This window comes from Vombatus ursinus, unplaced genomic scaffold (assembly GCF_900497805.2).
Source record: "Vombatus ursinus unplaced genomic scaffold, bare-nosed wombat genome assembly UNPS02014847.1, whole genome shotgun sequence".
NCBI classification, from domain to species: Eukaryota; Metazoa; Chordata; class Mammalia; order Diprotodontia; family Vombatidae; genus Vombatus; species Vombatus ursinus.
This window is the reverse complement of record NW_020954625.1, coordinates 21,462,585-21,484,220: the sequence shown is the minus strand read 5'-3', so window position 1 is coordinate 21,484,220 and position 21,636 is coordinate 21,462,585. Positions and strand designations below refer to the sequence as shown.

At 41.1% G+C, this 21,636-nt stretch overlaps 1 protein-coding gene across 1 annotated transcript in view; it reads left to right on the top strand.

The window, feature by feature from the left end:
- PRKG1 (protein kinase cGMP-dependent 1) overlaps nucleotides 1-21,636 on the top strand; it is a 1,334,778-nt gene that overhangs the window by 1,146,168 nt on the left and 166,974 nt on the right. The window lies entirely within an intron of this gene.

Sequence of the window (21,636 nt, the reverse complement as noted above, 5' to 3'; positions counted from 1 at the left end):
CCATCCTTGAGCTCTTCCTTATTTGATAGATGCTACCAATGATTGGGCTTTATTGGAGAAGCTTTCAATAATCTAACATCACCTCAATGTGCAGAGTAGTCATGGCAGTAGACTCTTAATGGATATGCGAGCTTGTCAGTGTGGAAACAAAACCTATCTATAACTTTAATATGTTATCATCATAGCCCTCAATATAACATTTTAAAGAGTGCAATGTGCTTTGTATACCTTGTCTCCTTTGCTTTCTACAATAACCCTTTGAGGTAGGTGCTCTAAGAGTAGAGATGAATTGGAATCAAGGGACCTGGGTTCAAGGTCTGGCACTGCTAATTAGTCTCTGTTTGACCTTGAGCAAATCCCTGAATCCTTCTGGGCTTTAGTTGTTGTTGTATAAAAACAGGGGATTAAAAAAAAAGGGGGGGGATTGGCCTATTTGGCCTTGGTCACTGAAATTTCTTCCAAGTCTAGATCTATGATTCTTTGATTATCCCTATTTAACAGGTGCAGAAACTGAGGCTCAGAGAGACTGAGTGTCTTGAGTATATAGTCATACAACTCGTAAACATATGAGGCTATATTTGAACTGAAATCTTCCTGGCTCCAGCATTTTATGTACTAAGCCATAATAACTTGCCTAAGTTTTTGGTAGTTATCTGAATCTCAGGGAGGTGAAGAAAGTTGTCTGTGATCACATAGCTAGGAAGGTCAAAGATAGAATTTGAATTCATGTCTTCCTAATTCCAGGTTCAGCATTCTATCCACTCTGCTGCATGGCCTCTGATTTCTAAAATTTAACAATACAAAAGGGCTACTAAAACATGTGTATAAATGCCACTTTCATTGTCATATTAAGCCTCTATGATGGTGTATCATTGGGAGAAGTGCCAGCCCCTGGGATTGCCCACATCCTACTACAGCCCAGAATATCATGGTTGTGATGGATTCTGGTCATCTGCTTTAGTTTCATCCATGATCAATGACCTATCAAAGTCCTCTAAGCATTGTACACATAGAAACAGGTCCAAAGGTCTCTCTCTCCCTAAGCAGAACACATTTTGCTTCATCATATGGAATATGACCAATAATTTCTCCTTCACAGCATTATAAATAAATAAGGGAGTAAAGCAGGTAGGGTTATTTTTATGATGTGACAGTAAAATGATGTTATAGTTATTAGAGCTGGCATTGAAATCCATGGTCCATGTGGCTGATCAATATTGAGATCTGTCATTTGAAATTGCACATATTATGGCATCCAATTTCCTTTTTCCTCTGGGATAGGTTGTTGGGCTAAGAAACACTGAGCGGCATTGAAAATAGTCTATGATGCTTTTTTATTGAAAGAGAATTTCATGGAAGGTTTGCTAAATGAAGTGCCATGCACAGATGAAGTCCACATAAGCAGGGATAAGATCAACTCAATAATTCAGTTCAACAAAATGTATTAGAAAATTTCTACGTGTAAAGGTAGAAGGAAGGAAGGAAGGAAGAAAGGAAGGGAGGAAGGAAGGGAAAGAGGGAGGAAGGAAGGAAGGAAGTCATTTTACAGTTGAGGAAACTGAGGCAAGAAACAGGTGACATGGCTTGTCTGGGGTCACACACTAGTACTTGAGACTGGATTTGAACTCAGGTCTTCCTGACTACAAGCCCAGTGCTCTATCCACTGCATCATCTAGCTGCTTCCACAAGTGGTCAATGAGGCTCTACATGAAGAGTTCTAGTGATGAAGGACCCACTCATTCACTCCTGACACAGTCCATGCCACTGATTGTTTGGAACTTCTTGACATCAAGCCCTAAATGTGTCTCTTTGCACCTTCCACCAAAGGCTCCTGGCTCTGTCCTTGAGGCCAAGAAGGACATGGATAATCCCTCTTGTATTTAGCCTTTTACATATAGGGGGGGATGTCAATCCATCCCTAAGGGATAGCTCCAGTTTGTTCTAGAAATAGTACAGACTCAGGATAGATGCTCGGTTTAGGCCCTGTTTACCAGCCAGATGCAGAGAGATGAGGTGGGAAGAAAGCTGGCAGTACCAATACATTTTCCACAAAGCAATTCCACATCAAGAGTGTTGTTCTAATGTTGCATACGTTGCTTGGGTATAGGCTTTTCCGCCCCATGGTTTGAAGTTATAAGCATTGGACGATGGGACCTGCAGATTATAAGGAATTTGATATTGTATTTGATGGCCTTAAACATCTCTGAGTGAGGGTTCCGTGCTTTAATCCCAGGATTGCCTTTGACCCTGAGAGATGGCTTTAACAAGGTTTAGGAAATGGGCTGACAGATGATCTTGTTTGTGTTGTGGGTATGTTTGTGAGTGTGTTTTAATCCTGTCTAATTTTAGACTTTCTCTAGATAAAAATAGCCATTCTTGGAGACCAAGGTGAATGTTCCACTGGACACGATGAGTAGTGTTGAAAGAGTCCTTGGCACTTAGACAAGATGCCACTGTTGTCCCTAGTATAACCTCTAGCCTGAGAAGAGCCCCTGTCACAGAAGTGGAACCCCTCAACCTGATACCTATGACCATGAAGGAGACAGGATATCCAATAGCAATTGAAAGTTAGAGGCCAGGAGGCAACTTCCAACTGGGTCACAGTTGAAACTAGTAGCTGATAGACCATTAATGAGTTTGCTGACATTTCCCAGGGAAGCTGGTACAGTGAGGGAAAGAAAAGATAGTTTTGTCAAAGGTGACTTTTATATGGATACAGTAGACATTCAAATTGATGTAAGTAGGCTTACCGAGCGTGCTTTTATTTTGGGGAGAGGGCAATTGCTTTTGAATATTTCTTCATTATGTTGTTCAGTTCAATTAAGTAGTGATCTACTGCCCACTATATGCAAAGTGCTGTACTCAGTCCTGAGGATACAGAGGAAAAATTAGTCCCTATCCTCAAAGAATTTGCAGTCTGATAGGAGGAGGCATGGGGTGATGTAAAACATACATAGATAAATATAATTCCATGTAGTATGATAAAAGAAAAGCATAGATTCAAATAAAAGGGAAATTTGAGAAATGAAAACAACCCCTTTCAGGTGTGGGATTAGAAGGTGTTTTAGAGAAGCAAACATCTGAAGAAAAGGGATTTTAGCAGGAACAATTGAGTGCATTTCAGAGAAGGGATGGGAGTAGGGGACAGCAGACACAAATGCTCAGACATGGGAAATTACAACTGGAGATCCCTGGATCATTAGCAGTCCAATTTGGCTGGATTATAGATTGTGAAAAATAAAGCTGAACGAATCAGGGCCACAATATAGGTGATCTTAAAAGCCATGCCGAGGACTTAGCATTTTGTCCTCTAGGCAGTAGGGAGCCCCTAATGGTTTGGGGGCAGGAGAGTTAAAGGGCAAAACCATTTTAGCAGCTCTGCAAAGGACCAGCTGGGGAGAGGAGAGATTAGAAGCAGAGAGGGTAGTTAATGGAGGATTATAATAGTTCAGTTGAGAAATTATTAGAGTCTAAACCATGGTAGAAGCCACATGAGTAGAAGAAGATTGCTATGAAAATTGAGAGAGGAGACCCTGCAGAACTTGACATTTGATGGGCTCTGGACAGGGCATGCAGAGGGAGAATGAGGGTGAAGGAAAGCAAATGATGACAAGCATCTTTCCAGCCTACAATTAAGACAAATATTATGCCATCAGTGGAGATCATTAGTACAGCTTTTGTCACATTGAATTTTAGCTGATAGATACATAGACAATAGATAGTCAATGGATAAACAAACATTAAGTGACAGGATATTGTGGATACAAAACTGAAATGTCTGCCCTCAAAGAGCTTAGAGTCTATGAAGAAAAGCAGCATGGGCATATCTAAGTCTAAATAAAATAATACACAAAGTAAATTCAAAACAAATAAAAATAAATACAAAGTAATTTCAGGAGGCACTAACAGCTGGGGGACCAGGAAAGCCTTCTTGTAGAAGTGTCCCTTGGGGATGAGTCCATATAAATCTCAGAGTCATCTACAAATAGGATAATTGAACCTATGGGAATAGATGAACTCACTAACAGAAACAAAAAAGGCATCTAAGAAGGACGAGGAGAGATGCTTGGAGGACCCCCTCATTTAAGGGCAAAAGATGGATGACAATCCATCAAAGAAGATGTGGAAGTAATAGTCTGAAATTGAAGTGTGTTGCATGACATGTGGCTAACGAAGCTGAATGGTAAAAAATGGGCATCACAAATGCTAATGTTGACAATGGCTATCTAATTAAGATAACCAGGTTGGCTTATTACAGACGAGGACCAAGAATGGAGGAAGGGATATTGTTGGTTGTAGGTTTGATGGTACAGATATCCATAATTAAAAGCCCTGTTATGTTGTCACTTAATTAATGGACTATATTTGGGCAGCTAAGTGGCACTGCCACCTCTATCTGAGGATAGAGCACTGGGCCTGGAGTCAGGAAGACATCTTCCTGAGTTCAAATCTGGCCTTAGATATGTCCTAGCTGTGTGACCCTGGGCAAGTCACTTAACTCTTCATCTGTAAAATGAGCTGGAGAAGGAAAAGGCAACTCACTCCAGTGCCTCTGCCAAGAAAACCCCAAAATAGGGTCACCAAGAGTTGAACACAACTGAAACAAATGAAAAACAACAATAACAACAGCAGCAGCAGAGAGATTGAAGTAATGTATCCCCAAGAGCAGGCAGGGAATAGGATTTCCACCGACACTTAAAAGAGTTAAGTCTTTCAGAATTTACTCTTGCAGATGCCAGCTACTTTTGCAATTATGAGAAAAAACAGATTTCTTGATTGGAAATGGAACAAAACAGCACATTGGGTGAAGAATAAATAAGATAATAAGGTGACCTAACCCACTAATTATATGACAACTTGATAGGATTTTAAGATACTAATTAAGATATCTAGCAATTTTAATTAGGAGGTAACACTGCCTCCAAACATGAGCCCATTGACATTGCCTTCTTAATCACAATTTGGAGACCCTTGTTGGCATTACCGTCTCCAAAGCTTTTGTACCGGCTTCCACCCTTTATTCCCATCGGATGCATTCTGGGAAGATCGCCTTCCATTCTGCCAATGTCTTCAGTGTATTTTCTAAATAATAGAGCCAGCTGAATTTGCTTCATGATCCATTTTAATATTCAGAAGGTCAGCCTCCATTCCGGACTCTGTGGGAGACTCCCATGGCTTCGACGTAGGCTCAGCGCCACAGGCTGCCTTAAGCTATTTTCATCACAATCATTTAACAAACAGGGAACCAATCAGTTCAGCTATCTAAATTGGGACTCCTCCAGATTCTCACTTGACTGACCACTGACTGTTGCATCTTGTGATTTCGTCTTTGTGGGGGGAGATTGCCACGTCTCTGAGCTAGGGATGCCTCTGCATCTCAGCAGGGAGGAGGGGATCACAGAAATGGGCGTGCATCAGAATCTTGTCTTAGCGCCTCAAAGCTGTGTGATCTTGGGAAAGTCCTATGAGTTTGTTCGGTCCTCTATGACGTGGGAGCAATTATACTCACAGTTGCTACCTAGCAGGGTGGTTAAGAGGATAATGAGAGATAATGGTCATAAACTGTCCTATAAATCTGGGAAGAATCTGTATAAAAATGAGTGATTATTTTATCAGCAAAATAACCAACGGAAAATGAAGCAATGCAGTCAGTGTGGTCATATCTCTATTGCAGAAAATTGCCAATTTAATTTAATCTGTCCACTGGGTACCATATAGAAATATTTTGATTCTCCAATCAGGAAATCAACATCAGACATGGTTTATATGGCATTTTCATAATAGGAAATACTGTTGACATGATCCATGAAGAATGACTGATGGCCTTCTGAGAGCACAGCTCTCTATGAGGTTCCCTGAGGACTTTAAGCAATATATGGAGGCTTTCGTTTTTTCTCCAGGGAATTTATAACCCAATAGAGAGATGTAAATTCTGTCAACATTGACATAAAGCATACATGTATATATTCATTTATGTATAGTATTTACATATTTAGTACCCATGTACATGCATGTATAATGTACAGTATATGAGTACTAAGTGGCTAAATATGTAAATCTGCATTCTATATGTATAGCATATAAATTTACATAACATTTCCTTTTTATGTGCACATACATATAAATGCATATACATGTAAGTACTGGATATATAAATGACACATCAGAGTACACATGGAATTGCTATATTTAATGAAAGACTGAAAATTCCTTAAGATTATAGGTGAATATATGAAGAATGTGATTTAATCTAGGTGGGAGGGGACTCCCTATGTGAGAATGCCCTCCACCATTACAGATCACAACCTGTTGACAATATATTAGCTAAGTCCTAGGGAGCAAACTGATGTTAAATGATATTCCCAGGGTTACACAGCTAATATGTGTCACAAGTGGGACACGAACCCAAGTTATCTGAATTCCAAGGTTGGCTCTCTAACTCCTATACTATGGTGCCTCTCCCTTAAGATTAAATTGTATATTCAAACCTTTTGCTTTAAAATTAATAGAAGAAATATGGGTACTCAGATGAGGAGGTAGAGAAGAGATAGGGTCTTATAGAATGTAAATTTTAGCAAACCATCTGGCAAATTTCAAATGTTATTCTTTTAAGGGGAAAATGGAGGACCGTGGGCTGGCCAATAGTGCAATGAGGTCGATTCAGAACCAGCTTAATGACTGGAACCAAAGAGTTTGATGTTAGTTTGGAAGAAGTTTCTCTAATGGAGTGCCCCAGGGATCTGTTCTTGGCTCTGTGCTCTTTTACATTTTTACCAATGAGTAAATGTCTGGCTTATACAGTTTGCTGATAACATCAAGCTAGTATGGACAGCTAACATTCTGGATAAGAGCCAAAATCTATAAAGGTTTGGACACTGGTACAAACTGAGTAAGGTGAATTTTATAGGGATTGATGTAAATTAAAAAAAGAAAAATCAGTATCACTAGTGAGACATGAGAGAGGCATGACCAAGCAGTAGTTTGTCTAACAAAGATCTGGTGGTTTTAGTGGACTCCAAGCTCAGTACAAGTCAATAGTGGGAAACAATAGCCACTGGAGCTAATCTAATCCCCCAGGAGATGGGGCTGTATCAGATAAGGTTATAGCACATGAGATGCTCAGGGAGAGTAGAAATACACACACACACACACACACACTCAGACACTCACAGAGCTTCCAAGGTCAATGCCCTGCAAGAGACTCATAGAGTTGTTCCTGTTCCAAGAAATATTCTTGAGAATGCCAACAATATAACAGCATCTCATCCACCCTGGAGTCTCGCCTGGGTTTTATTTAGTCCTTAAAAACAACCTCAACCCTGATCTAGTTCTATAGGAGGCATTACAGGACTGTAGAAAGAGCTCTGGCTCTGGATTCACAGAACCTGGATTCAGATCCCACTTCTGATGCTTCCTATGAGTGTGACCTGGAATAAGTCACTTCCTTTCCCTAAGTTTCGGTTTCCTCAGGTATAAAATGAGGGGCTTGACTTGATGATCTTGTGGTCCCTTCTAGTGCAAGCTCTGTGAGCCTATGATCACAGGCGAGCATTTCTGATGGTAAGATGCCCATTTACTTCTCCTTGTATCTCCACTAGACACTATATGCCCCTACTTCCACAACTCAATTCAATTCCACAAGCATGTAGTGCCTACGTGGTGTGCAATACCACAGTAAACATGGAGGAAACAAAGACAGAAACAAGCATCCCTGCCCTCAAGGAGCTTCTATCCTACTAGCACTGCTAAGTCTACTAAGTATGTTATTTCCATGAATCAGTAACTATGGAGTATCCAGGGGTGGAGAAGTTGGAGCCTCGAGGACCCAGGTGGCCATCTAGGTACTCAAGTGCAGCCCTTTGACTGAATCCAAACTTAGGAAGTTTGTTTACTAGATTTGTTCCTGCAGGTTCCCCACCCCTAGATAGACAGAATGGTCCTTGAGGGAGACAGCATGAAACTGGGGCTAAAGATCAGGAAAAGTATACCCTACATAGGTGGTGGTACCTGAGCAGAGCTTTGTGGAAAGCTGGGGATGCTAGAAGGCACTGGTGGGGTGAACATTCCAGGCATGGAAGATAGAGGTGCCTGGTACCTGATGCTAATACAGCTCTTATTTCACAACTTCCATATGACCCCTGGGAAAGGCATTGAGAATCTCATTTTTAAGATGTTTTTGAAAGCTTAAAAAACTCTCTTCACAGGAACTTGATGAGTATTTATATCACTGTGATACTAAAAAATCTAATTAGTCTAAATTAAATACTCATTTTGAAGGAAAAAGGGTGGGAATTTTGATCTCTACTCCAAGGATGACATGTTGAGTTTCAAATGTCTACTGGACATTCAGTTCAAGATGTCTGAAACGCATTTGGAGATGCAGGATTTGAGGTCAATAGAGAGGTTGGGACAGGAGAGGTAGATCTGAGAATTTTCAGCATAGAGATGATCATTAAATCCATGGCAGCTGACGAGATCACCAAGTGAAGTAATATGGATGGAGAAGAGAAGAGGTCTCAGGAGAGAGACTTGAGGGTCACCTATGGTCAGATGATGTGCTCTGGAGGAGGATCCAGCAAAGGACATGGAAAGCGAGCAGTCAGAGAAGGAGGAGGAGAACCAGGAGAAAAAACATCTCAAAAGTCTAGAGAGAAAAGAGGATCAGGGAAGAGAAAATGAGGAACAGCGTGAGAGGCTAAACAGAGACAGGTAGTGAGTGTCCTTTGGTCCAAATCTTCTAACTCTAATGCCAATGTTTATAGAGAATAAGAGATAATAAATGTAGAACTGAATGGATCTATAGTCCAACCCCCTGCCCCCCTATTTTCCAACTGAGGAAATTGAGGCCCTGGGAGGTTAAGTAACTCTCCCAAGGTCACACAGCTAGTTAATGTCACTGGTAGGATTTACACTAGCTCTTCTGATTCCAAAGCCACCGTAACATGCTGCCTCTCTTCCCAGAGCACTTAGAACTAGAAGCAGCCTTTGAGGTCATCTGGTTCAATCCTCTTCTTTTACATGGAAGAAAGATTATTCTGAGAGACATGAGGTGATTTACTTAGTCATGCCAGTAACAAGGATCAGAGGCAAGCTTTGAGCCCAGGCCATTTGGTTTCAGAGACAGTGCTTTTTCCCCTGTTCTATACTACTTCTCATCTTTTAGGGTCAGAGGATTAGAGCCCTAGGGCTGGTAGGAAAATTTGAAATCCTCTATTCCAACCTTTGTTTTTTACAGACATGGAAACTGAGGCAGTCATGAAGTGATTTGCCCAAGACCATCGAGGTAATGAGTGGTAGTAGCGAGATTTGAAGTGAGAACTGGGACTCCAAATTCAGAATTCTTTCCACACTCCCCACTCACCTTACCCTAACTGCCTTCTTCACATTTTAGAAGAGATCATTTTGCGATAGAGATTAGATGCAATGTCCCCCAATATTCCTTCTGACTCTGAAATTCTGTGATTCTGCAAAATCACACTTGTAACCGTCACCAAATAAAACTGATGATTAGGCTTATCATATCCTGGGGGAATCCAGAGTATCTAGTGAAGTGAGTGTGTGATAGGCGTTGGAATTAAGTCCCAAGAGAGCAACTGCATCTCCTGGCTATATGTGAATCTTAAGGCTTCCCATAGAGAAGAAGAGTGAATGAGATTCCAAAGACACCTCTCCCCCCAAAAAAAAACCACAATTATAATTCTTAGCAGTTCAAAAACAGGCGCTGGGAGTCCCTAAAAAATCCAATAGCAGCTCAACCTTTAAATCTGCCCTTTTAAAACAGCAATAAAATGAGAGCAGAGAAGGACAGAACTCACAAAGCTTTCCCCTTTCTTTAGAAAATCCTCCCTCAGGCCAAATTCTTACATTTGTAATACTTGGCCAAATGGTTTCATAATTGAAGCCAATGGATGGAGTAAATCCTATTTATGCCCTACAAAGACTTGTCTGGTGAATTATTTTGCACTGTGAATCAAACATGGCTGCTTTCTTGCTGTGGCAAAAGCTGAAGTTAAAGGGGAAAATAGCAACAACTACCAAATAGAATGTCTTAGAGGAATGAATATCTGGAATAGAAATTGGGAAGGAAGAGATTTCTCTTTGTGCATACCAATGATTCCTCTCAGGTGGGCTGTGCTGATTATTAATGATGCACAGAGGGAGCTATCCTCAAAGGGAATTCCCGTTGGCATCTCTAGAGTCCACACAGTGTGTCTTCTGAAATTGCTTTTGCTTCTTTCCATCTCGGTTGTGTTCCATCTAACAGCTTTGTAATGTGCCTTCGAATGTTAATTTTACATTTTAATGCCAGAATGCGTATCAGTTTCAGCTCAGCAAAGGGAAGGGAAAACTGAGTATCCAAAGTACGTTGAGAGGCAGCATGACATAGTGAATCTTGAACTGACCTTGGAGCTAGGAGGACTTGGCTTCCAGTCCTGCCTCTAACACATCCAGGCTGTATGGCCCTGGACAAGTCACTTAATCCCTCAACACCCTAGACAGTTTTCTAGGATTGTAAATTGCACAGACTGTGCTGACCTGTCCTGTTTTTCATCCTTCATCCTCGAGGAAAACCAATGACATCACAAGGGTGATGTCTTGACTTGCACATGAATTTGATATGTGAGGCAGCCTCACTCTCTCCTCCGGCGTCATTGAAGTCCAATGGCAAAACAAAGGTCAAGACAACTGGCAATGGCCCAGGATGCAGTGGGTAACTTTGGCCTTTAAATCATTCCTGTCTTCATGGAAGTTCTCAGATACAATCTAGTTAGGGAGAGATATATAAAAGGTGACCCATGAAAATAACCTTAAAGCAAAAATACAATATAGTGTGTGAAGAAAGTTCTAAGTGAGAGCTGAAGACACACTTATATTGGAAGGATGGGCAGGGATGACCGGGAAGACTTAATGGAGGAGGTGGCATTTGGACCTTAAAAGATGGAGAGGATGTGAACAGGTGGAAATGGTGAGAAAGAATGTGCTTCAGACATGGAAAGTATCCTGAGAAAAACATGTTGTTGACTGGCTGACCAGTAAGTGTATGTAACCTTGTGAATAGACTGATTTGGCTGGAGCAACACACACATGAGAGGGAATGGTGCAGGATAAAATAAAAGTGACCCCAGGAATCCTTGAATGCTAGCTAAAGGGATTGGACTTGAATGTATTCACTATGCAGCGAGGGATCCCTTGAAGACTTTTGAGTGAAAGCGACATGACCAGATCTAGATACAAAGAAAACTAGTCCAATAGCAATGGATAGCACAGATCAGAGGAAGATAAGACTGGAGATGAGAGATGTGTTGATGAGGATTTTCACTAAGGATTTCCCAAATAACTTTGGGTCAATCAATCGAGATTTATTAAGCACCCATTCATACCATCACTAAGCTAAGTAATGGGGATACAAATGCCAAAAGACATTCCCTTTCCTCAAGGAATTTACGCTCTAAGAAGGGGGTGGGGGGAAGACACCATACAAAAAGAAGCTGAAAAGGCAGGCAGGGAAGACAAAGAATCTGCCCCTGGGGCACAGAGGAAGAAAGTTAGAGAAGTCACAGAGCATTGTGGTCAGGTGAGAATTGAGGTGTCTAAGCTGGGCTCTTTTGGAATTCAAGACCTCACCCTTCAATCAAAGGGCCAGAGGGTGATGATGAAGGGGAGTGCCAAGGCTGATGAGCTCCTGTAGGGTGATGAGGTTATCCCAATGAGCTTCCTGGGTACATGGGGGAGAAGTCACTCAGACAAGTCCTAAAGTAGAACAAACAGGGTTTTCTAATAATGGCAATGACTGCACTTGTGAACTGGTCAGATTCTGATCGGTCCAGCCATCACTCTTTTTTTCTGCCCAGTAAATTTAGTGCTAAATATCCTTCAGTAAAAAAATAAAAGAATGGGGCAGCTAAGTGGCACAGTGGATAGAGCACCAGCCCTGGAGTCAGGAGGACCTGAGTTCAAATCTGGTCTCAGACCAGATACTTGACACTTACTAGATGTGTGACCCGGGGCAAGTCACTTAACCCCAATTGCCTCTCCAATAATAACAACAACAATAATAATAATAATAATAAAAGAATGGAAAAATAATTTAGTTCAATGAAGTCCAAGGAATGTAAGTGACTATAGCTAGATACTAATAGAAGCTGTTTAGTAACCATTGAGAAATAATTCAAGAACAAAAGAGATGTAGTCCCACTCTGGGTTTAAAACTCCTCCAATTAGGGAAAGAACTCAAGAGTTGCTACAGTCCAGTCATTGTCCCCTTAAGGTGAGATTTGATTTCATTCTAAATTTATAGTACAAACTTGGGGTTCAATCTCCTATCCTTCATCTTTTTGGCATGGAGCACTCTACTTTCCAACATGGTGCTGGTTCCTAGAAGCCTTATATTTCTTTGAGAATTTGGATATTTAGCTTGAGAGGGAGGAAACAGACACCCTCCCCACCCCCACCTTGCTAGACCCTTTATGTAGTCCCAGCTTTCATTAGGATCTTTACAATCTTCATGACTCACCCTACCAGGGAAGGGTAAGAATTGGGTTTGCTCTTATGCATCGCGGTTCTGTTCCTCACTACTCCTTGACTTGACTTCTCACAGCTGTCCAGCTTTATTTAGGGACTTCTCTTGCTCTATAAGAATCTTGGAACTTCACTGATACCACATCTCATGGCAGCCACTCCTGGCAAAGCCTGGAAGCTCAGTGACTTTGCATCGACTGCACTCTATCTTCTTAACCTTTCTGTTTTCTGTTGTTATTTTCTCAAGGAAGCTTCCCATTGTTTTAGAATGATACTACTCAGGCCAGCATGTCTTAGTCGCCTCAATCTATGGTATGTCCCAATGCCAGGGTTTATCTGTGACTCTTCTGCTCTCGCTTAGATCTCAGTTTGGGGATACATAAAAATCAACAGCAAAATAATCATCTTCAACAGTTCTTCCTATTCCAAAATTCCAAGGTTCTAATCTAACGTCTAAGATTCTACAATTATCGAGCCTTTAACCAAGAGGCCTAATATAATGGATTAGGAAAAAAAGAACTAAGAACTGTTGAAATTGTAAATGATGTTTCACACACATTTTTACTTTCAAACTTGAAATTATTAGGAGAAGCTATTACACCAATGTTATGGCAAAGATCTGTGAGTTTTCATCTAAAATGTCACTATGTTCTGCAACCCCAGTTTCTAGCAATGAAGTCCCATCCAATTTGCCATGCACTCCGCCATTGTAAATGATGACAATGTAACACTCTAATTTCCTTCTAAGTGCTTCCTTGAAGCTTGTCATATCATATTGATCCTTGAAGTTCCATTCTCTTTTTTGATTTTGCCTTTGCTTTTTAGGAAGGAAGGTTTTGCCTCCATTTATTCATTCATTATTTTTTTATTCACTGATTCAAGGAAACAATATTTATTCACTGCCTCTTGTGTGTTGAGCTCTGGGCTATTCTGTAGGGGATGATGCAGAGGTTAGGGAAGATGTGGACCCATTCATCATGGGGTTCTCACTTCAGCAAACCCCTTGACTCACTCTCCCCCAAGCTCTAGGATATTGGGAAACTGATGAACTTGTTTGAAAATGAGCCACTTTAATAATCACTCTTGGAATTTTAGAGACGGAAGGTACCTTAGAAATTAGCTAATCCAACCTCCTAGTTTTCCAACCAAATCCACTTGATTCTGTCTTGAGGTACCATTTGTATTCACTATCATTTCTCCATTCCCATAGGCACTATCCTGGTACATGCCTTCATTAGCCAAGTATTTATAAAATACTTACTATGTGCCAGGCACTGTGGTGGGAATCCAATAATAAAAATGAAGTTGCCCCTTCTCTCAAGTTTATACTTTATTAAGAATATAACATTTGCATAAATAAGTATATATTCTACAATAAATATGAATTTATTAATAAATAATATTTCATATTGAATTGTTAATAAATATGAAGAATATATGCAAAGGAAATGAAAGGTGTTGGGGGAGGGAATCAACAGCATTTGGGAGGTCTTTACCACCCTCTTTATATATTTCAGTAGCTTTCCTCCAGAGCCTTGTCTCTATTAGCTTTCTCCTTCAAATCATCTTTCATACAGTTGCCAGCATAACGTCATTCATTCTGTGTGTGTGTGTGTGTGTGTGTGTGTGTGTGTGTGTGTGTGTGTTCCTCTGTCTTTGTCTCCCTCTGTCTCTTGGTCTTGGTCCCACTCTCACTCTGTCTCATCTGTCTCTTTTTCTCTCTCTTTATCTCTCTATTTATTTTATCTTCATCTCTCTCCCTCTCCCTCTCTATATCTGTCTGTCTTTCCCCCACCTCCCTCCTTCCCCTGTTCTCTCCTTCTCTCTCTTCTTTCTCTGTCTCTGTCTTTCCCCAGCCTACTACCATTATATGAAATTTTATGGTATTTTTTCCTAGTTCTACAAAGCAATCCTTTAGTAGTTTTATTAATATGATATTGAGTAAATTAATATATGTAGCATTGCAATTTTAATTATATTGACTCATTCTGCCCATGAGCAATTTGCCCCCAAATATTAATGTTTGTCTTTATTTTGGTAAAAGTCAGATGGCCACTTCCTTCCCTGATCCCCTAATCAGGGAGGATTAGACCTGAGCAGACCACTCAAAGCACTGCCTCATAACCTAATGCACTATCTGTCACATAATATTGTATATTATCATTATTTCTGGTTATTCCTCTATAAGCTTCCTGAGAGCAGGAATCATGTCTTATCTAAATTTTATCTTTCCCTAGCACTTTGCACAGTGTTCTGAATACAGTGTGTTGTTGTTTGGTTATTTCAGTTATATTTGACTCTTCATGACCCCATTTGGGGTTTTCTTGGCAAAGATACTGGAGTGGTTTGCTATTTCCTTCACCAGCTCATTTTACAGATGAAGAAACTGAGGCAAACAAGGTTAAGCGAGTGGCCAAGCTAGTGTCTGAGTACAGTGGATAATTAATCAATGTTTATTGAATTAATTATATTTAACAGGCATGTATTTAACACCTCTTACGTGTCAGGCACAATGCTAAGTAGTAGGGGTGTAAAGAAAACCTAGAATCAGTCTCTGCCCTTAAGGAATGGGCAAGAAACAATATGTGCACAGAGAAATGAATACAAAATATGAAGAACTAAATGCCCATTGGCTGCATTGGAAGCCTTGGGCCTTCCCCAGTCCCCACCCCCACTGCCTGGCTTGGGGCTCACATAGACCAAGTGCAATCTTGGGGGCTACCCCAAATAATCATCATCTCTAGCTTAGGGGCACTTAAGCTTTTCTTCCTGTTCTTCAAGGACCGCTTTGGCAATCTGATGAATCCTATGGACCCCTCTTCAGAATGATGATTGAATAAAATAAAATATGCATTATATATTTGTGTAATTATTGTACATTGTATAATTGTAAAGAAAACCAGAGCTTAGTGAAAACAAAGATTTTTTTTTCTTTTTTTTCTCATCCCAGTTCATAGATCCCTGAACTCTATGCAGAAATGCTTTCAGAGTCCATGGACTCTAGGCTAAGAAGCCTTGCATTAGCTAGTTACTGCACTCCCCTTGAGATTGCTCTGGGAAATCTCTGAGTATAACTCATATATTCTGAATGAATTAAGGTTATGGACAAAGCAGCTGAGGCCCCAAGATGGAGTGAGTCCACTGAGATCCCCCAGCTGTCAGCTACGGGAGTCCAGAGTCCAGTTCTCCTGACACTGTGTCCAGCATTCCATCTGCCACACGTTGTCTCACCTCACATGTAACATACAAGGTGTCAGTTTTGGCCAGCGCTGGCCCAAAGCAAGTGCTAGGAGCCATGCTGACAGCCGGCACGCTGCTCCCGACCTGACAGGGGGAGTGGACAGCTCTGACAGCTGCTTCCCATGGACTGGGTGCAGAGGGACGGCTCAGCGGCATGTTCTCCGTGCCTATTTCTCAGGCTATTTCTCTGACTGACCCAGAGAGATCTGAGCAGCTGTGACCTTTCCCAAGTCAGGTCCTTGTAACCTGGGTTAAATCCTACCATTCAACCCGAGGATAAGATGTAGCTCCGCAGAGGGAAAACGAGCTCGAGCGAAGACAAAACCTTCCTATGGATTATTCAGACTCTGAAAGTGATGCCACTGTGGGGTATAGTGATGACGAAGACTCGTGTCACGAAGCCACTGTGGGCTACGGTTGTGATGGAGATTCCAGTGATGACAGTGACGACTATAAGGAATTCTCAGAGTCAGTACTCAGAAAAATAGCATCTAAATAAGTTGTTAAATATTTTTGTGTTCTATATCCTCATTACCAGAATTCTCTAACCTGCTAACTCTGTGCTTTTTATTACTAAAATAAGAAATTTGGGATATAATTGTTACTGTTACTAATAATTAGTGGCATATTTATGAGGGTAATAGTTCTTAATATCCTCAAACTCTCGTTACTCCTAAAACGATAAAAGCGAGGAATTGATAATAACCCAATCAGTGTTCCTCTTAGGAAACCGAAGATGTGCATATAGTTTATCATGTAAGACTGCGACAGGGGCAATGCATGACGTGCAAACCAGATGTGACAGCAGCTACTTTCTACATTTGTTTATTGTGTACAATCCTGAGCAATTTGGTATCTAGAGGGTCTAGAGGCATTGCTTGAAAATAGGAGTTTTCTGAGGCAATTTCAGATTATAAATTCCCATGTTGACCAATACTACTTTTATAAAATCTCAAATAAACACTCATGATGAACCAATACTTCAAGCTGGTGGAGGGAGGGGGAGAGAGCAACTCTTAGGAATTGCTTCTTTGCTTAACTGTACAAAAGAAACACAATACATAATATTTCAACTTTTAAAAGAAATGTATTTTCTGCATAGGCCATTCTTTTGTGTAACTGGACCCCTATTGTTAAGGTAATGCATAAATATATGATTTGGGGAGCTTTTAAATGTTAAATTTGAATAATTGCATGTAATATGTGTATTAATGTATAAGGCTCAAACAAAATAATGCATTTAAAGCACTTTGCAAATGTCAAAGTATCATGTAAATGTGAGTTATGAGCATAAGTAATTATAATTATTAAAATGACATAACGCATACAAAATGAATGCAAGATAGTTTGGGGAAGCAAGGTACTAGCGGTTGAAGAGTCAGGAAAAATGGTGTGTAAGGGGTAGTGAGTGCTTGAGAAGAGTTTTGAAGAACACCACAGATTGCAAGAGGCAAAGGTGAAGAAAGAAAGCATTGGTGGTTTGGGAACAGCCAGTTCAAAGGCACAGAGATGAGAGATGGCAGGTCATGTGTGTGGAACAGCAAATAAGCTGTAGAGTTCATGGAGTCATATGTAAGACGGGAAAAGTGAAAAGGGACAAGCTTATGTAGAGCCTTAAATGTTAAATAAGGAATTTTATATTTTATCGTTGTGGTACTAGGGAGTCACTGTAGTGGTGATGGTGTGTGTATGTGTGTATGTATGTATGCGTGTGTTATATGCATGTGTATATATGTGCATGTATATGTATGTGAGTGTTTGTGCATAGGGGGAGATGAGTGACATAGCCAGACCTTCACTTTAGAAAATCGTTCTGTGGAGAACAGGCTAGAATGAAGGGAGACCTGGGGCCCAACTAAAGGGATATTACAATGATGAAAGAAAGAACTGATGAGGGCCTAAATTAGACTGCGGACACATTAGAGATGGCATAGAGATCCAGCCAATTGGATATGCTGGGCGAGGGAGAGTGAAGTGTGGAGGATGACGCCACGAATCCCAACCTGGGAAACTGGAGGATGGCACCCTCCACGAGAACAGGGAAGTTCAAATGAAGGCTGTGCTTTGGGGAAAAGACAAGGAGTTCTATTCTGCATGAATTGAGTTTGAGTTGCTGACCAGCCAGTCAGTTCAAAATGCCCGATTGGCAGTTAGTAATGTGGGAATGGAGGTCAGGACAGGGGCTAGGTCTGCATATGTATCTGCATGAAGATGACCATTGAACCCTGGAAGTTGATGAGGACATTGTGTGAGAGAGGGTAGAGAAAAAGGAGAAGGGCATCTGGGACCCAATCCTAGGAGTACTTTCTCAGTGAATCGTGGGTAATGATCCAGCAAAGAAGACTGAGGCGTGGTCAGACAAGGAGAAAGCAAACCAGGAGAGAGCAGTGTCATGAAAAGCCAGAAAGGAGAGAGTATCCAGTGGGAGGAGGTGGTCAGTGTTGGCCAGGAGTGGGAAGAGGCCGTTAGGTTTGGCCAGCAATTAATAATTGGGAACTTTGGAGAGAGCAATTTGTGTTTGAGCAGTTTGATGACATCAAAAGCCAAAGCCAGAGGATTTTGAAGGAAGTGAGAGACAGTAGAGACAGTTTTCCTAAGGACTTTAGCAGGGCATAGGAGAAGAGATAGGAAGTGATGACAGGCTCAAGAGAGGTTTGGTTTGGTGGAGGAGACATGGACATGTTTGAAACAGCAGGGAAGGAACCAAGAGACAGGAAGAAATTAAAGCCTGAAGGAACTGGTGATGTTTAGCTTGGAGAAGAAAAGACGAATGTTAGTCCTTCCCTCTGTGGATTATCTCCAATTTATCCTGTATGTGTCCTGTTTGTATACAATTGTTTGCGTGTTTCCTCCTCTATTATACTGTGAAATCTTTGAAAGCAAGAACTACTGAAAAAAAAAAAACAACAACAATGACTTTCTTTGTATCCTCAGTGCTAGCCACATTGTCTGACACACAGTAGGTGCTTGTTTATAAATGCTTATTGAGTGACATAACTGTTTTTGAACTTTTGCAGGGCCACCATGTGGAAAAGGGATAATTTTTGTTTTCCCTGGCCTCAGAGGGTAGAACCCAGAATAGGAGACCAAGTTAGGGCTAAGGTCAAGAAAACCTTCATCACAATTAGAGGTGTCTCAAAGAGAAATGGGCTACCTTGGAAATGGTAGGACCTCCCTCTTTGGAGGTGTTCAGTAAGGGAAATCCCCCTACCTCCTGGGTCAGTCAGTTCCACTTTGGGACAGCTCTAAGTATTAGGAAGGTTTTTCTGATTTTGAACTTAGAGAATAGTAACTGACATTTCCATGGCGCTTTGAAGTTTGTCAAGTTACCCATTTACTGCTTCATTCGACCCATGGTTTGGTATTATTAGTCCCATTTTACAGAGAAGAATACTAAGCCTCAGGATTGATGCAGTTTGACCATATTTATGCACCTAGTGGGTGTCTGAGGGCAGTATCCAAACCCAAGTCTCCTTGACTTTGAAATGTGAATAGAGCATTGGACTTGGGATTAGGGTGACCTGAGTTCAAATATGGCCACAGATACTTAGCTATGGAACCTTGGGCAGATTGTATAATTGCTGTGTGCCTCTATTTCATCATCTATAAAGTGGTCTCTGAGGTTCTTTCCAGATCTAAATTAGTACCTCGAAACCTAGGTCTCCAACATCTACTAAGGCAGCTGGCGCTGCCACGGACAGATCTCTGGGCCTGAATTCCAGAAGACCTGAGTTCAAGTCTAGGCTTAGACACTCACTAGCTGGGGTCCCTGGGCATGTCACTTAACATCTGTCTGCTTCCTTTTTCTCAACTGTAAAATGGAAATAGTAATAACACCTACCTCCCAGGGTGGTTGTGAGAATCAAAGGAGGTAACGCCAGTCCCAACTCTGCTATTTTAAAACTGTGTAATTCTGAGCAAGGCATCTTCCTTCTCTGGGTCTAACATGAGAGAATCACTTTGCATGTTGGATAAAGCCACCCAGTGGTGATATCAAGATTGCTAAAATCTTAGATGGCCACGGCGTCTATAGGGAAATAGGAATCTTTGATAGTAGATCTCAGAAGCATTTCTTAATTAAACTAAAATATGATCTGTGAACTTGACACTTTAATGTAATGATAGTATCCTTAGGGAAAACATCATTAATTGAACTAATTCAAAGATTATCTCTACTTAAAGAAAATAGTATTTCACAGTTATGCCTGCAGCTTTGGTAGAAACATTTGTTCCAATATATAGTGCAAACGCTTTAAAATTACGAGTAGCTTCTTACAAATGTAATATGCAAATTGTTACCAGATTTATCTTTGACAGTTCCTAAAAAGATATTCCAAAGCAGATTTTTAAGGACTGAGCATAGAACATCCAAGCAAGATGATTTTAGGATAAGTGCACAAAAATAACTTTTTTTAGAGTATGATCTATTTGTAACAGCTCAGATGTCCCTGAACAGAAATTGTACCCCCAGTTTCAATTGCTGTGATCCTCTGTTATAGATTTTGGCAATGCTGACCTTCCTCCTCCACGTCCCTCCTCCCCCGACACACACACACACACACACACACACACACACACACACCTTACCCCTTCCTACTAAGCTTTCTCTCCTCAATCATCTTCAGAGATAACATAGAACCAGAGCTTTACAGATGTCAAGAGTTGGAAGGGAACTCATGCGCCACCTCGTCCAGCCCCCACATACAAGGATTTCCATGCTCTCGTGCCCAACAAAGGCTCATTTTTGTTGTTGTGTTTTCCTGGTCTCTAACTTCTCCCCAAGCTTGTAATGATGGCCCTCTCACTGCCTCGCGGTTCAGTCCTTGGTCCTCTTCTCTTCCCTCTCCATGTTCTCCCTTGACCATCTCCTTCATTCCCGTGGCTTCATCTTCCTATAAGTGAATGATCCCCAAATCTGCCTTTCCAGTCCTGACCCTTTGTCTCAGCCATGAACTGGCATCTCCAATAAGACACTGTTTGCAAGCTCTTTGAGAGCAAGGACAGTTTACTTTAAGTATTTGTATTACTAGAAACTAGCAAAGTACTGGGTATAGAGTAGACCCAATAAAAGTTGATTGATTAACTAATCTTGGTATAATAGATAGGACACTGAACTTGGAATCAGGAAGACCTAAGTTCAAATCTTACCTCAGATACCTGCAGGCCAACTGAGTGACCCTAGGCAAATTACTTAATTTCCCTGTGCCTCAGTTTCCTAATCAGTAAAATGAAGAAGTTGGATTATATAGCTTCTAAGGTCCCTTCCATCTTTAGATCTATGATTTTCACCTGGATATCACAACAATCCTTCAGAATTAATCTATCCAAAGCTGAGGTCATAACCTTTCATTCTCAAAAACTTAACCTCTGACTTCAATTTTTCCCTCACTTATTCCCCCATGCTCCCAACTTGGAGGCAATGTAGACTCCACTCCTGCTCTCATCCTCACATGCAATCTGCCACCAGGCTCCATTAACACCACCCCTCTTCGATCTCTCCCACCTGTCCTTATTCTCTATGTCCCACCACTGCTGCCCTGAAACAAACTCTCACTGCCACTCCCCTGGACTATTAGACTAGGAGAGATGCTTAACAGGTCTTCCCACCTTGATTCTTGCAACCACCTTTCCCAACCTGCTAGAAAGATCTTTTATGCACAGAGACCCAGGCAGCATTTCTATGCTCAAAAACCACCAGTGGCTCCTTGTTGCCCCCCAGCATTAAAGCTCAAACTCCTTTGCCTAATACTGAAGGGCCTCCAATGTCTGGCACCACCCCACTCCCCAGCTTCATCTTGCTTTATTCCCCTTCATTCATTTTCTCTCTCTCTCTCTCTCTCTCTCTCTCTCTCTCTCTCTCTCTCTCTCTCTCTCTCT